We start from the raw sequence: 15062 nt of genomic DNA on the forward strand, positions 1-15062 counted from the left end.
AACTAACATTCTTAGATTCTTTAAACATTGTTTTCAACTGTAGACATACTGATAATTTCAGGTTTAGAAGACTGTCAATTATATTCTAGACATTTGAATAAAAACCACATAGAAGGCTGGATATACACACTGGCATGTATCTGTCTAGCCCTATCAATTATTCATCTCAGATAGAATAGTAGGTTTACAAGAACTACTTCTAATTCTACTTCACCAAAGTTAACAAAAAAAAAAAATTTTTTTTTTTTTTTTTTGAAACGGAGTCTTGTTCTGTCGCCCAGACTGGAGTGCAGTGGCGCGATCTCGGCTCACTGCAAGCTCCGCCTCCCGGGTTCACGCCATTCTCCTGCCTCAGCCTCCAGGTGCCCCCCACCAGACCCGGCTAATTTTTTGTATTTTTGGCAGAGACGCAGTTTCATCGTGTTAAGCCAGGATGGTTTTGATCTCCTGACCTCGTGATCCGCCCGCCTAGGTCTCCCAAAATGCTGGGATTACAGGATTTAACCAACACGCCCGACCCCAGTAGAGTAAAAATTTTAATTAAATATATTTTGTTCAATATTTAAATGAGGGCAAAGAATCTTTAGGGAGTAATGATATTTGTACAAAGTTGGAGTGTGACACTTCAGTGTTTTGGCTGTAGCAGAGACTTTGCTACGATGTTTCACAGAGAATTTCTAGGGTGCTGGTTCAATGGCCTAAGGTTCTGATTTTGGTGAGATAACTATCTCACTCACAGAATTTACACAATTGAGTAGGGAAGGGGCAAATTTTAGTCAGTCATTTGGTGAGAGTCAACAGATCCACTAACCAAACCAGCAAGTAGCAATAAGAAAGTAATTGTTCCCTAGTTTCAGTTTGAGGTAGTTCTGGCTTCCTGTTTGATGGTATAGTTTTTTAATATGAATTTTAATATATGATGATGGGGGAAGGTTTAGAAAGCCATGAGGGGAGCTATAAAGAAGAAAAAGAATAAAGTGAGCTGAGAGCAAATATAATCATGCTCTCATTTCAGTTTTCTTTTGACTCAGCATTGAGTTGGATTTATCATATCCCAGTTTTCAAAAAGGAAGTTGGTACTGTTCCAATTTCAGTGCTGCCGCAAACTTGGGGAATAATACCTGCACCTACATTTATATCTAATTCTATATCTTCTTCTTCTCCTCTCTGTCTCTCTCTATATATATATAAATAAATCTTCAGTTTCAAAAGTATATATAACCTAGTTATAGAAATACAATTTTTGCATATACAAAAATATTTCTTTTTCAGAGATAAACGACTTATTAACAGGTAAGTATATTAGAACCACAAAACACCAAAAACAGGACATTTATACTTTTCAATATAAAATTGTACTGTATTAATTTACTGAAACTATATTTTTTATCCTGTCAATTTCTACAAAAATTTAGCCTAATTAAAATGGCTTTTCTTATTTGATAAAATCAAATATATTTAAAGTAAACATATATTTAAAGTAAGATTTTTTGGGGATTTAACTATGGCTGCTTTCAAAGAGATTGAATTCTATGGTAGGCAATTTACTTTTGTAAAGGATGAATACAATTGATTACACATTAATGTTTTATGTTAGACAAATTGTAAGGTTGCCCTCCATTATCTCACCTTCTGTTACTCATGCTTTTCTGTATTATTCTCTAATTGAGTATATACAAGACTTATAACTTGATTCTACGGCTTCTAAACAATAGAATATGGCAAAAATAGTTCATATTTCACTTTTGTAATTACATCATGTTATGTAACACTCCATCTTGCCAGCATACTTGGGCTTACCCTAGTGACTCTCCTCCAATGCTTGATGAAGTAAGTAGGCATGTTGGGTATACCCATGTTGCTAGGACCGTGAGCATTTTCTAGGAACTGAAAATGGCATACAGCAAAAAGCTGGGACTTTCAGTGCTACAACGGTAAGAAAAATGAATTCTGCCAACAACCTGATGGATCATGAAAGCAAGCCTCCAGATGAGAGTGCAGTCCAGCCTACTCCTTAGGAAACCCTTAACAGACAACCAGATAAAACCATGCCTGGACTCCTGAGCCATGGAATCTATATGATAAATGCTTTTATAAACTGTTAAGTTTGCAATAACTTTTTATAGCAATGTAAAACTAATACATCTCCCAATGGAGACATTTTCAAATCTATTCATTGAACAAACTTGTTTTACATGGCTATTCTATGTGAATCAAGAACCATGATAGATGAGAATCAGAGATAAATAATATGCAACATATTAAGTGGTATAATAGAATCAAGAAATGAATATTACAGGCAAAAAGTATATGTTCATAGGAGAGGTTCTGTCAAAACTTTGCATTTGTTTATTATTTTATTATTTTAATTTTTACTTATTTTTTGACACCGGGTCTTGCTTTGTCACCTAGGCTAGAGTGTAGTGGCAATATTACAGCTAACTGCAGCTTCAAACTCCTGGGCTCAAGCAATTCTGCCTCAGCCTCTGGAGTAGCTGGAAGTACTGTCACATGCCACCATGCATCGCTTTTTTTATTTTTTATTATTTTAATTTGTAATTTAGAGATGGGGTCTCGCAATGTTGCCCAGGCTGGTCTCAAACAACAGGGATGAGACAGTCAAATGGTCTCAGCCTCCCAAAGTGCTGGGATTACAGGTGTGAGACACTGTGCCTGGCCATCTTGTTTTTTTGTTTGTTTGTTTTTGTTTTGTTTTCATCAGAAGTATGATCCTATTATTTTAAAAATGTAATTGCTTTTGGAAACCAGGTCAGTTTTACTATACATCTGTTCATTCATTTTTTCATGCTATTTAATATTTTTGCTGTATCTTCTGTATTTCCTACACACAGGACTCAGCTTTAAACCTTATTTTGAGTCAGGTTATATTCTTTTCTGCAGGAATGCAGTCACATTGGTGCTGTGTAGTTTCTGTTGTATCATATCAAAATACAAATGTCTTGATGTCTTCTAAGTTATCTGGGAGTTAAGTGGTGACTTATCCCTTCATTATATAATTTCTCCTCAGGCTTTCATCTTCTAATTTGATCTGTTAATGATTTTTGCTTGAATCATTTATTTCACTAGTGATTGAAAAATAATGATTGTCAAATTTTCATATTCCTTCCGCATTTATTAGTTGAAATTATTTTGGCAAAGAAAACTTTCTTTCATCAGCTAGAGTTATTTGATTACCTTGATATATAAGTATACAAGAAAGGCAAAATAAACACGTTAATTTTCTCTGTCTGCCAAATTTTAGGAGAAGAAGTTAATACTTCAATGATGACCTTCAAATTTTAGAACTACATTTTACTTATGTCACCTTGGGTTTTTTAAAAAAACATTATTATAAACTTCAGGAATTTTATATCCCATTTGCTTTGAACATATGAATTTGTAATATTACTATATTAATAATTGAAACATCATTTTTAAAACTATGTAATTTGTTTCATTTCTTAAAGTCGTGATTGAAACTGACCCACTTCCGGGACAGTAGGGTCCTTCCTATTGATGCCTCTCTCCTTTGACACACCTTCTTGTTTTGTCAGCTTCCTTGTCTTCTGCACAGTGGTCCTAGGATCACCATTCTTCTGAAGAGCTATTTATCTAATGGGAAATGGTATTTAGAGTTCATAGTTTTGGGTCTAGTGGTTGGGACACTTGCCATTTAGAAGTTATGGCTTTTTGACCTTCTGAGTGGGCAAATGTAAAAAATAGAAATTGCTGAAAAAACCTAAATTTTATCTATTTCAATTTTAACATTTCAAGGCTTTTCCATAATTTCCTTTATTCTGAAAAGTTGTATTTAACCTCTTGAAAATGTTTTTCTTTATATTGATACATATAATTATATATATAATATTATTTATTAATTTCAAAGTAATACAGCTTTTTGAATTACTGGAAAAAATTAAGAATTGACACTCAGATCTCCTCATAACTGTATCTGTTCTTTGACTATATCTCACTGTGGATATACAATCAAAATACTCTGTTTTAAAGTCACTTGAAATAATATTCTCTATGTGGTTTTGTTACCACCTTAAAACACAGGTTCATTCATTCCGTGTTATTTTCAGTTGTTAGGAAGTGCTTTTTAACCTCTTGCTTTAATTTTATATTTTAAAAATATTAGGAGGCCTTCAAAGTCTAGTTATATATTAAAATATAATCAGAGATGTATAATTTACATGCTTGGCTCCTCCACCGTGACTCCCATCATTCACAACTGATTTTCTAATTGTAATCCAGAGATCTACCAACTGCCACAAAATCTCACATGTTATACAACTTGATATTCTTTAGACTAGCATAAGCGAAAAACCTTTTTCAATTTTAGACATAATTGGTATCATTTCTTTATTTTTTATTATTTTTACTACTATGATCAATGTTAGTTTTTCTTTTCAGCATTTTGAAGATATTATTTACAAGGGATTTTCTTTCATGATTATTGACATATATAATGTCTAGGTTAATGGTTTTATTGAAACTTTTGATAAAATATTATGATTAAAAAGCACTAAAATTTTTAAAATATTCATTAAATATTCTTTTTTAAAATATAAAAGAATGGTAAACCTCTTTTTGTTTGTTTTGTCCTTTTCTTTTTTTTTTTTTTTTGAGATGGAGTTTGCTCTTGTCACCAGGCTGGAGTGTAATGGCATGATCTCGGCTCACTGCAACCTCTGCCTCCCGAATTCAAGCGATCCTCCTGCCTCAGCCTCCGGAGCAGCTGGGATCACAGGCGCCCACCACCATGCCGGGCTAATTTTTGTATTTTTAGTAGAGACAGGGATTTACCATGTTGGCCAGACTGGTCTCAAACTCCTGACCTCAGGCGATCCACCCGCCTTGACCTTCCGAAGTGCTGGGATTACAGGGGTGAGCCACCACACCCAGCTGTTTTTTCATTTTTAAATACTTTTAAATATTTGGTCTTTTTTCCTTACTGCCATTTTAGCTAACTCCAAAATCAGGCTGTCTTTCTCTATTAAGAACATTTTGGAGGCTTTTACTTTCTTAAATAACAGTTGAGGTATAATTAAGCTATGATAACAGTCATTATTTTAAAGTGCACAATTACTGGGTTTTAATTTATTTAGAGTTGTACAACCATCACCATTATCTAATTTTACAGCATCACATTTTTTTCACCCCCCAAAGAAACTGTACCCACTAGCAGTTACTCCACAATCTCCCCCAACCCCCAGGTTCTGAAAAACACTAATCTTTCTTTCGTCATAAATTTGTCTCAAAATATTCCTTTTTAATGAAACTCGGTAATTCTCTATAGATTTTACTGCCATAAAAATGGGTAGAGTTTGAAAGATCAAGGAATCAATCAAATTGTGACATCAAGGAAGAATAAACACTGAAGAAACTCAGTGATTATTAGTTGACTACAGTTAGGAAAGTTACAAGAGAGAAGAATTTTCTTTAGGGGAATATTGTCATTTGTATAAAGACTACCAGCTAGTTAGGGATTGTATCATAGAAATGGCAATTTTCCCTTTGACAAAACAGAAAGTGCTTAGGGCAAATCAGTCGTCTGAGCAGCAACATTAATATGTTGGGAAAAATTTACTTTAAAAAATTTGAAACATAATAATCATACATATTTATGGGGTACAATGTGATGTTTCTCTCTATATATATTGCATAATGAGCAAATCAGGGTAATTATTATATTAACCATCTGAAACATTTATCATATCTTTGGAGTGAGAACATGCAATATCCTCCCTCCTAGCTATTTTGATATATACCTTACATTGTTGTTAACAATAGTCACTGATACTGTTTGTCTCTGTGTCCTCCCAAATCTCATCTTGATTTGGAATTCTCATAATCCCCACTTGTCAAAGAAAGGAGCTGGTGGGAGGTGATTGGATCATGGGGGTGGCGTCCCACATGCTGTTCTTGTGATAGTGAGTGAGTTTCAAGGAGATCTGGTTATTTAATACGTGTCTGGTGCTTCCCCTTTTTGCTCTTCTGCTGTCTTCCTGCCACTTTGTGAAGACAGTACTTGATTTTCCTTCACCTTCCACTCATAGTGTAAGGTGAAGCCTGAGGCCTCTAGCCAGGTGGGACTGTGAATCAATTAAATCTTTTCCTTTACAAATTACCTAGTCTAGGTATTTCTTTGTAGCAGGATGAAAACAGACTAACAGTCACCCTACTAAACAATCAAGCAATTAATTATTCCTTCTATCTAATTTTCCAGCTTTCCATCATTGACCAACTTCTCTTCATCCTTACCTCTCTCCTGTTATCCCCAACCCCAGCCTCTAGGTAACCGTCATTCTACTCTCTGCTTCTATAAGATCAACTTTTTTAGATTCCACGTATGAGTAAGAACATGTGATATTTGTATTTCTGTGTTGGGCTTATTTTCCTTAACATTATGCACTCCTGTCTCATGCATTTTGTTGCAAATGATAGGATTTCATTCTTTTTCACAGACGAATAGTATTCCATTGTATAAGTATACTTTTTTTTATGCATTCATCTGCTGTAGGACACTTAGGTTGATTCCATATCTTGATTATTATCATGGGAAATTTTTTAATCTAAAAATGTCAGAAAAGAGAGTTTTATAACATGAAAACATTAATATTAGTTTTAAAGAATTAGAAAATGTCAGAATAGTTATAATGACCCAATCACGGTTTTAAAACTATTTTCTAATCAGTGTGTTTTCGTATTATTAAGAAATTATCTTTTTTAACTATAAATTCTTAGTTTTCTTCTATGTTAGTTTGAATGTAACTTATATTTCCAAATTAACAGTAATAGGATTTATAGAGATTGAGTACTCAAATATTGATTGAAATATCTCATATTCTGTCTTTGTAACTTTGTCAAATAACAGTATCTTGTACCTTAATGATCTTGTGCATTAAAGAATGATAATATTTATACTTCATTGTAAGGTAGTAGGAATAAGGGCAAAAAGGAACATTTTTTAATTCTAATAATTTTCTTTTCACATTTTACATATCTGAAACTTGCAAGTTATAACTGATAATATCTTATAATTAATTGAATAGATGTCTTCCTGGTTATTTAGATATATTTAACAAATGGTAAATTTTGGTTTGGAGTGATGTAGTGCATATATTGCCTAATATGATACTTATCACATAGTAGGAATTCTATAAATGGTAATGATATGATTTGGCTGTGTTCCCACCCAAATCTCATCTTTAATTGTAGTTTCCATTATCCCCATGTGTCATGAGAGGGACCTGGTAGGAGGTAATTGACTCATGGGAGCAGTTACCCTATGGAGTTTTCATGATTGTGAGTGAGTTCTCACAAGATCTGATGGTTTTATAAGGGACTTTTCCGCCTTTGCTTAGAACTTCTCTCCCCTGCCACCTTGTGAAGAAGGATCTGTTTGCTTCTCCTTCCTCCATAATGTGTTTCCTGAGGCCTTCCCAGCCATGCAGAACTGTGAGTTAATTAAACTTCTTTCCTGTATAAGTTGCCCAATCTCAGGTATTTCTCCATAGCAGCGTTAGAAGGAATTAATACAGATAATGTCTATTATGCCAGACTGTTTGTTCTTTTTCTTCTGCGAGCCGGCACCTGCTGGGGTAGTGTCAAGAAACTCCTGAACTGTTGATTCTTTACTCAAGTGTATTTAGAAATATGTGTACAACATATTTCATATAAATTAAAGAAATATGTGTACAACAAATAAACAAACCAACCAATCAAACAAAAACTGAGTTTTATTCATGTTTGCCTAAATGATTTCTAATTAAAGATCTCATCCCTAGGAATGTCCTTCTAGGAATCTCAGCCTTGGAAAAAAATGTCACAGATATCTGCATATGTGTGTATTATCCTTGCTAATAAACTATAATGTCCATGAAGATAGGCATTATGATCATCGTTCAATCTGTAATAACACAATATTGACTTGCATATTCTAAGTAACCAATTCTAAGTAATATATATTTGAATTTAAGTTCTGAAATAAAACAAACCAATTAAGTAATGCAATCATGAAAAGACACAGAAGAAACTTCAATGCATATTACTAAGTTAAAGAAGCCTACATGAAAAGGCTCATATGTATGACACCAACTGTATAACATTCTCAGAAAGGCAAATCTATGAAGATAGTAAAAGAATCTGTGATTGTCAGGGAATAGTGAGAAGGAAGGAAGCAGAACACAGAGGATTTTCAGGGCAGTGAAAAGAATGTTCATGATACTCCAGTTGTGAATACATGTCATTATACATTTGGACAGTTCATCAATTACATTCTCTGTACTTTCCGTTCACTTTTGCTGTGAACCTAAAACTGGTCTAAAAATATGTTTATTATGAAATAAAACAAATTCAGAAAAATATACTATATAAAAGTAATTTTTCAAATATTGAGCAAATACAACACAGTATTTATAAAAATAAGAAAGGCACAAAAATCATGCAACAACAAATACCCTATTCCTACCAAGCACTCTAAAAATATTTTAATTATTTTAAATACATTATGGATTCCTTACCTATTCTATTTCCTTTCTCTTTGTGTTTTATCATAGCTTTTCTTGATTTTATCAAGCTTTTATCCATAAATAATATATTGTTCAGTTGTGCATGTTTTTAAATTCTGCATAAAAGAAACACAGTGCACGTGTATTTTGTTTCTGCCTCTGATCAAGACATTACCTTGTGCTTGTTATATATGTGTATATTTTATATACAAGTGAAACAAAGCCCTACTAGTATTATAATTTGTTTACATAATCTAGACATATCATAATGAGTCAATTATTAGACATAGCTCATGTTATTTGTCCTCCTGTCTTAGTTTGAATGGAAGCAGATGTCTCCTCCACCTTGGAACTAGAGAAGGGGGATGGCACTTTCTCTTGACTAAGTTCCAAGCTGGATGGCTACATGTGAGAATATACTGAGGTCTCACTTCTGCTCCTTGATGTTAGACAGTGGGGAAAACATGAACATCATCCTATTATATGTGCATCGTGAAAGGTTCAAAGAGTAATTTGTGCTTAATTTTTTTTTTATTTAACACGGGGCTAACCAATAATAGCAAGATGTCTTACTATACTTTCTCCTAGATCTTTTCTGTGGAAAGCACAACTGACTGTGTTCTCAGTGAACTCTGCTTACGTGGCATGACAATCCATGTTGACTGGCCATTGTGGAGTGGCTTCTCAAAGTGGTAGCATATTTTTAAAAAATGATTTAATAATCAAAGTGCTAGAAAAACACCCTTCATGTACCTGAATCGTTTTGAGATGCTAGAAATTTCTTCAAAATGAAGAGATGAAAAATAGCTTCTCTAATATTTGTCTCAGTAATTGTTTAGATTACAAGTGACAAAAAAATTCACCTCAAACTAAGAAACAAAATGGGTAATGTTTCATCCCTGGACCAGTTCTCTGATGCAGACATATTAGTTACTGTAAACACCTGAATCATGTTCTCATACCTGAAGTTTAAAGGGCAAAATACTGAGTTGAAAATTACCCATTCCAACTCCATCATTGGAACAGGGGAAATAGTTCCTCGAAGTAGAGAAATGTACTGAATTGCTGGATTATCCTGGTTTAGAGGCTCAGGACCAAAGCTGTCACTTCTATTAAGATTAATGGATTGTCTTTATCCTATAACTGAATTAAAAGATGTAAACTATTTTACCCATTTGGATAAGAAATGGGGGGACACTGCAGCTGAATGTTCTTAGTTTACATTGTTTTATTTTTTTCTGTTTTGTTTTGTCAGTCTCTGGCAACAACCTTAGGTTGAATCAATTTCCAGTTTCAGATGCTCTGGTCACCCCTGTGAGCAGGAAGACAGTATTGGATTTGCTTTTAAATGTTCTCTCTCTCTTGTTCTTTCTGTTATTTACCATTCTGTACTATTATACCTTGCACTGTCTATTATGAAAGTATTATTAGTAGAAGCCCATTCCTAGATGGACAAGTAAAGACAAGGGATTAACCTAAGCAATCAATTAAAAAATGAAATCCAACTTTAAAAACACTTTTTCAAATCCTGTAGGTCAATGAGACTGATGATTCAGCTTATGGATCCAATGTGATGACACTTCAGATAAACACAACCAGGACGGGTAGGGGCTGTTTTCTGAGATAAGCAGGGAGACAAGACCACTTTTCTTTCTCTTTTCATGCATATGAATAACCTCTTAGAGATAAGTGGAAATATGCCCATGCCAGCACGGCCTTATAAAATTAGAGAAATGGTCTCATAGACATGTAATTCAATGGTGTCTGCTTCTTGTTAATTAGCTTGGGAAAATGAGATCTGTTGACATCGTTTCTAATGGCCTTTTAAAATGGTTCTGCGGTCACTGGCCTGTTAAAGAAAGGTCTCCTCACTGACTCTGAGAGTCTGGTCTTCCCACAGACTATTAGTAACAAGTCAGTATGTCTGACTTATGTCTAACATCCTTCTACAACTTAACTAATGATCAGTAATTAGAATATTCTTGACTTTTTAGCATCACCTTTAACTTTTGCTTAAGGCTTTTATTGTGTAGTAGAATTGTTGAGACATTCTTTATATACTTTATTAAAATAATAGAAGTAAATATTTCTGGTAGAATATAGAACCTGAATAAAATTCTACTGATGTCTCTCTCATACACACACACACACACACACTTTAACAGGTATGTTTCATGCATTAGGAAAACTTTCAACAACACAAGATCTTCTACATAAAGAACATAGACCTAAATATGAAGGACTTCTTTTTCCAGGATTAGTGGGTATAGACTTTAATTTTGGACTTAAAATGGACTTGAATGTCTCTCGATGCATTTTTTTCTCTGTTCTTCATTTTTTTTGTTGTTTTTTTTTTTTGAGACGGAGTCTCGCTCTGTCGCCCAGGCTGGAGTGCAGTGGCCGAATGTCGGCTCACTGCAAGCTCCGCCTCCCGGGTTTACGCCATTCTCCTGCCTCAGCCTCCCTAGTAGCTGGGACTACAGGCGCCCACCCCCTCGCCCGGCTAGTTTTTTTTTTTTTGTTTTGTTTTTTAGTGGAGACGGGGTTTCACCGTGTTAGCTAGGCTGTTCTCGATCTCCTGACCTCGTGATCCGCCCGTCTCGGCCTCCCAAAGTGCTGGGATTACAGACTTGAGCCACCGCGCCGGGCCTCTGTTCTTCTTAATGTAATGGGTTGGTCAGCTTTATTATTCTATACTCTACCTCTTTATTATTCTATATTCTACAAAATATTCTGAAAGACATGACATTTTAACTATTCAATGTGAAGCTTAAATTGGGTGGATACAAATATTATGTCTTCACAGTTCACGTAACTCCTGTTGTACTATTTTTAAAGATGTACTTTATACATGCTTTTAATTACTTGTTACTCTAAGTTTTTATTTTCTTGAAGAGATAGGCTAACTTTATTCTTTGTTGAGAAACTTGAAAATAACCCTAGATAAGTTAAACTTTAATTTCCTGTTGTTCCTTTAAGTAAAATCTTCATGAAAATGCTGCTAGTTCAGCCTACAGTTCAAACCATCACACAAGTTCTCCTGACACAGAAGTGCTTTAGGCAGAATTCTCATTTTTATACAACAAACTTAAAACAATGTTTACTCAGGGACCAGGAATTAATGAAATTAAGTAAATAATTATTATCAACATTTTTCTGTTTAATAAATTTTCACCAAAAATACTCTTAAAGGAAATTAGTATTTTTCTCCTGGAACTGCTTAGGGGTAAAGAATTCAATGACTGATATGGCTGTTTGGTTTCATTGCCTTGGTACTTGGTAAGCTGCTGGTGGTTTTACTCACCACTGTTTTTGCACCATCAGTGGAAATGTCAACATAGTGAAAACAAAAATATTGTCTCAGTAGTATAAGGAAAATTGTTTTGACCGTGCACCCCTGGAAGTGCCCAGCTGACAAGCAGGGATTTGCCAACAGCATATTAAGAGCAACTGGTCTGGGGACTCAGCACTATCTCTTGTTCCGCAGACTTCAGTAGTTAAATGTGAGTAACTTTTGTCTCTGCAGTTTTCTCTTTGTTGTTCATGAAAGGATCTCATCATAATCAAAAAAGAAATTTATTTCTTGCTGAAATTTAAGCCTCTTGTGGTATTGGGTGAAACTCCAGAGCAGTTGTTCTCCATTAAGTAGTGTTTCTGACTGCTTTGTTTTTGTTTACATGCCATCTCCTCCCAACACATGCTTTCAAGATCACTGTGGCAGATGCAAAAAGTGCCAGAGGGTCTTGCAATGGCAGTTACAGCCCTGGCCCGGTAGTGACACATACATTATTTCCTCTAATTATTCATTGCTTAGAAATGATCATATGACTCACACATAACTTCAAAGTTCTTGGAGATGTAATGATCCCATATACCCAGACACCCAAGAAAATCAGATAAGAACACTAAAAGATTCTATTCCATCTCATTATCATTCACACATCTGTTCAATATTTTTGGAGTTCCTATAGGTACCAAGAATCTTGCTAGACAATTTTGGTAAGAAGTCACAGGCATTTGCTGGCCTCTGTCAAGGGAAATTGATGTAGATAAATAATAAAATACGATAAATGCTTTGATGAAGTAAGTACCTGGCAGGGTTTCAGATACTACTGAGATGTGGTATAAGAAGAGCCCAAACAGGCTCATTGGCGTGGCCACCTGGAGGAGGTTGTTAACTTCACAAGAGCTGTTTCTATGCAGCACAGGGATTAGATTTGACTCTAGTAAAATAAAGAATTTGAGAAGGTGATATAGAAGAGGTATACAGAGGGTAATTTTAAACAAATCTTGCGGATAATTTGAGGAATTGCCTGAAAGACAATGAAGACCCCTGAGGCCAATGTATTTGGTAAAGTCGAGAGAGTAGCAAAAGCTGAAAGTAATTAAAATGGGGCCAAAATAAAGCTTTTTTTTTTTTACATTGTTGGGCATTGTAGTCTTTAGTGAAATGCCAACTTGCAGATACTCATCAAATAATTTTTTTTTGAAATTAAATTTTTTTTTTCTATTCAATATCTGCTAAGGATGCTGAATATGAACTTGAATGTCATATTCCTGCTTTACTTTGATCATGGATGGGGCATTGTTTGGCAAAAGGACTTGAAGTTTAGACTCTCAACAGAGTCTTTCTGGTGAAAGAGGAGATGTATGCTCCTCTGTCAGACAAACAACAGAAGGGGTTTTGTGTAAGGCCATATAAACATAAAACTGGCAGATGCCCTTACTTTCAGCAGCTTAAAGTGTTCAGTCTGAACAAAGCATTAATCACTGAGCATACAATGAGGACTTCTAGATGTCAAAGGAAGAGATGGTTGGATGATTAGGATGCCATTTCACCAAACAAAATGGACTAGATTCATTCACTTTTGGAATAGTTGTCCTTTTTTCCCTAAATTTCATGATACCATCTCTTCACTCTCAACAAAACAAATAACAAAGCTTTGATTGTAAGCACTGGTTTTAATCATTGTCCAAACAGGAAATAAATAAGTTAATAATTGGTTAAGGAAACTTAGGTGAATAAATAAAGCTCACTTTGCTATTCAAGTGAATTTTAAAAAGAAAAATTTCTGTAGTTATAAAAAATATGTGTGAATGTTTTTAATAAAAAGCTGTCTAGTGTTATTAAAGTTTATGCCTCTATGACTGTGTATATTATGTTGAAATGGAAATAAACAGGAAAAACCTGTAATGACTACATTATAATATCCTATTTCCTGAATGCTGTGTAAATGAGACATTTATTCCATGTTATTTCATGTGTGTATTTTTTGTGTGTATGTTTGCATTTATAGATATTTATTAATACAAAGCGAATATTTATATATTCTCATTTCTGTATGAAATGATCCAAAATAAATAATTCCTGATTCTTGATTCTTTTTTTTTTTTGAAATGGAGTCTCACTCTTGTTGCCCAGGCTGGAGTGCAATGGTGCCATCTTGGCTCACTGCAACCTAAGCCTCCTGGGTTCAAGCGATTCTCCTGCCTAAGCCTCTTGAGTAGCTAGGATTACAGGCACCCACAACCATGCCTGGCTAATTTGTTATATTTTTAGTAGAGACGGGGTTTCCCCATGTCGGCCAGGCTGGTCTTGAATTCCTGACCTCAGGTGATCTGCACGCCTCGGCCTCCCAAAGTGCTGGGATTACAGTCATGAGCCACTGTACCCAACCCTAATTCCTGATTCTTGATAAATCACCTAAGTTAAATTTGATGTAGGACCAACCAAATTTTCCAATTTCAGAAAAATTATAACTTACGATCACTTTAATAATTTTTAAATTTAACTCAACTCATACTCAACTCATTTTTTATTTTGATTTTTCAGCCTTAAATTATTATATATTTATATTGATTTATTTTATTTTGCCAGAAAATAATGTTCTTTTCCAATTCCTGATGAATAACATATGCCAGTTTGTCTGTATGCAATTTCACATGAAAATGCTGACAATTTGACAAATCAAATAATTCTTACAGAATTTATCCCTCCGTTATTGGATCACTGCTATTGCTGTTGTTTTTGATAAACCCATTTTTCTGCAGAGGTTAATATTCCTTGAATCACACAGACCTGTGTCAATACCCTGAATCCTGTACTTACTGTTTAACCCCTCGTGTAAGTTACCTAATGCTGACACGTAAAGTGGCATACATTCTACCACACCAAAAAAAATCACATGATTCATTGCATATAAGTATTTCAAAAAGCAGACATTTTAATCATTCAAAAAAATCATAGTTACTTTTTCTGTTAGTATGGTATTTGAAACTGAAAAGCAGGCTTTCAGGATAAGACAGTGAGCAGTTAAAGATACACGAAATAAAGAGAATGGGCAAGAAAGAGTTAAAACAGATTTGCTTGAAGGTGAACATTTATCATACTCCTCAAGCATTATTAATGTGATAGAAAAATAATCGTAATAAACTGCATACTCACAAGGGGAAAATGATAAGAAAGAGTAGCTTGTAGAAGCACAGTAATTGTATCAGTAAAGAATATAACAAATGAAAGCTAAGGACTTGCACAGAACAATAGTA

Source organism: Papio anubis, chromosome 15 (genome assembly GCF_008728515.1).
Source record: "Papio anubis isolate 15944 chromosome 15, Panubis1.0, whole genome shotgun sequence".
In the NCBI taxonomy this organism is placed as follows: domain Eukaryota; kingdom Metazoa; phylum Chordata; class Mammalia; order Primates; family Cercopithecidae; genus Papio; species Papio anubis.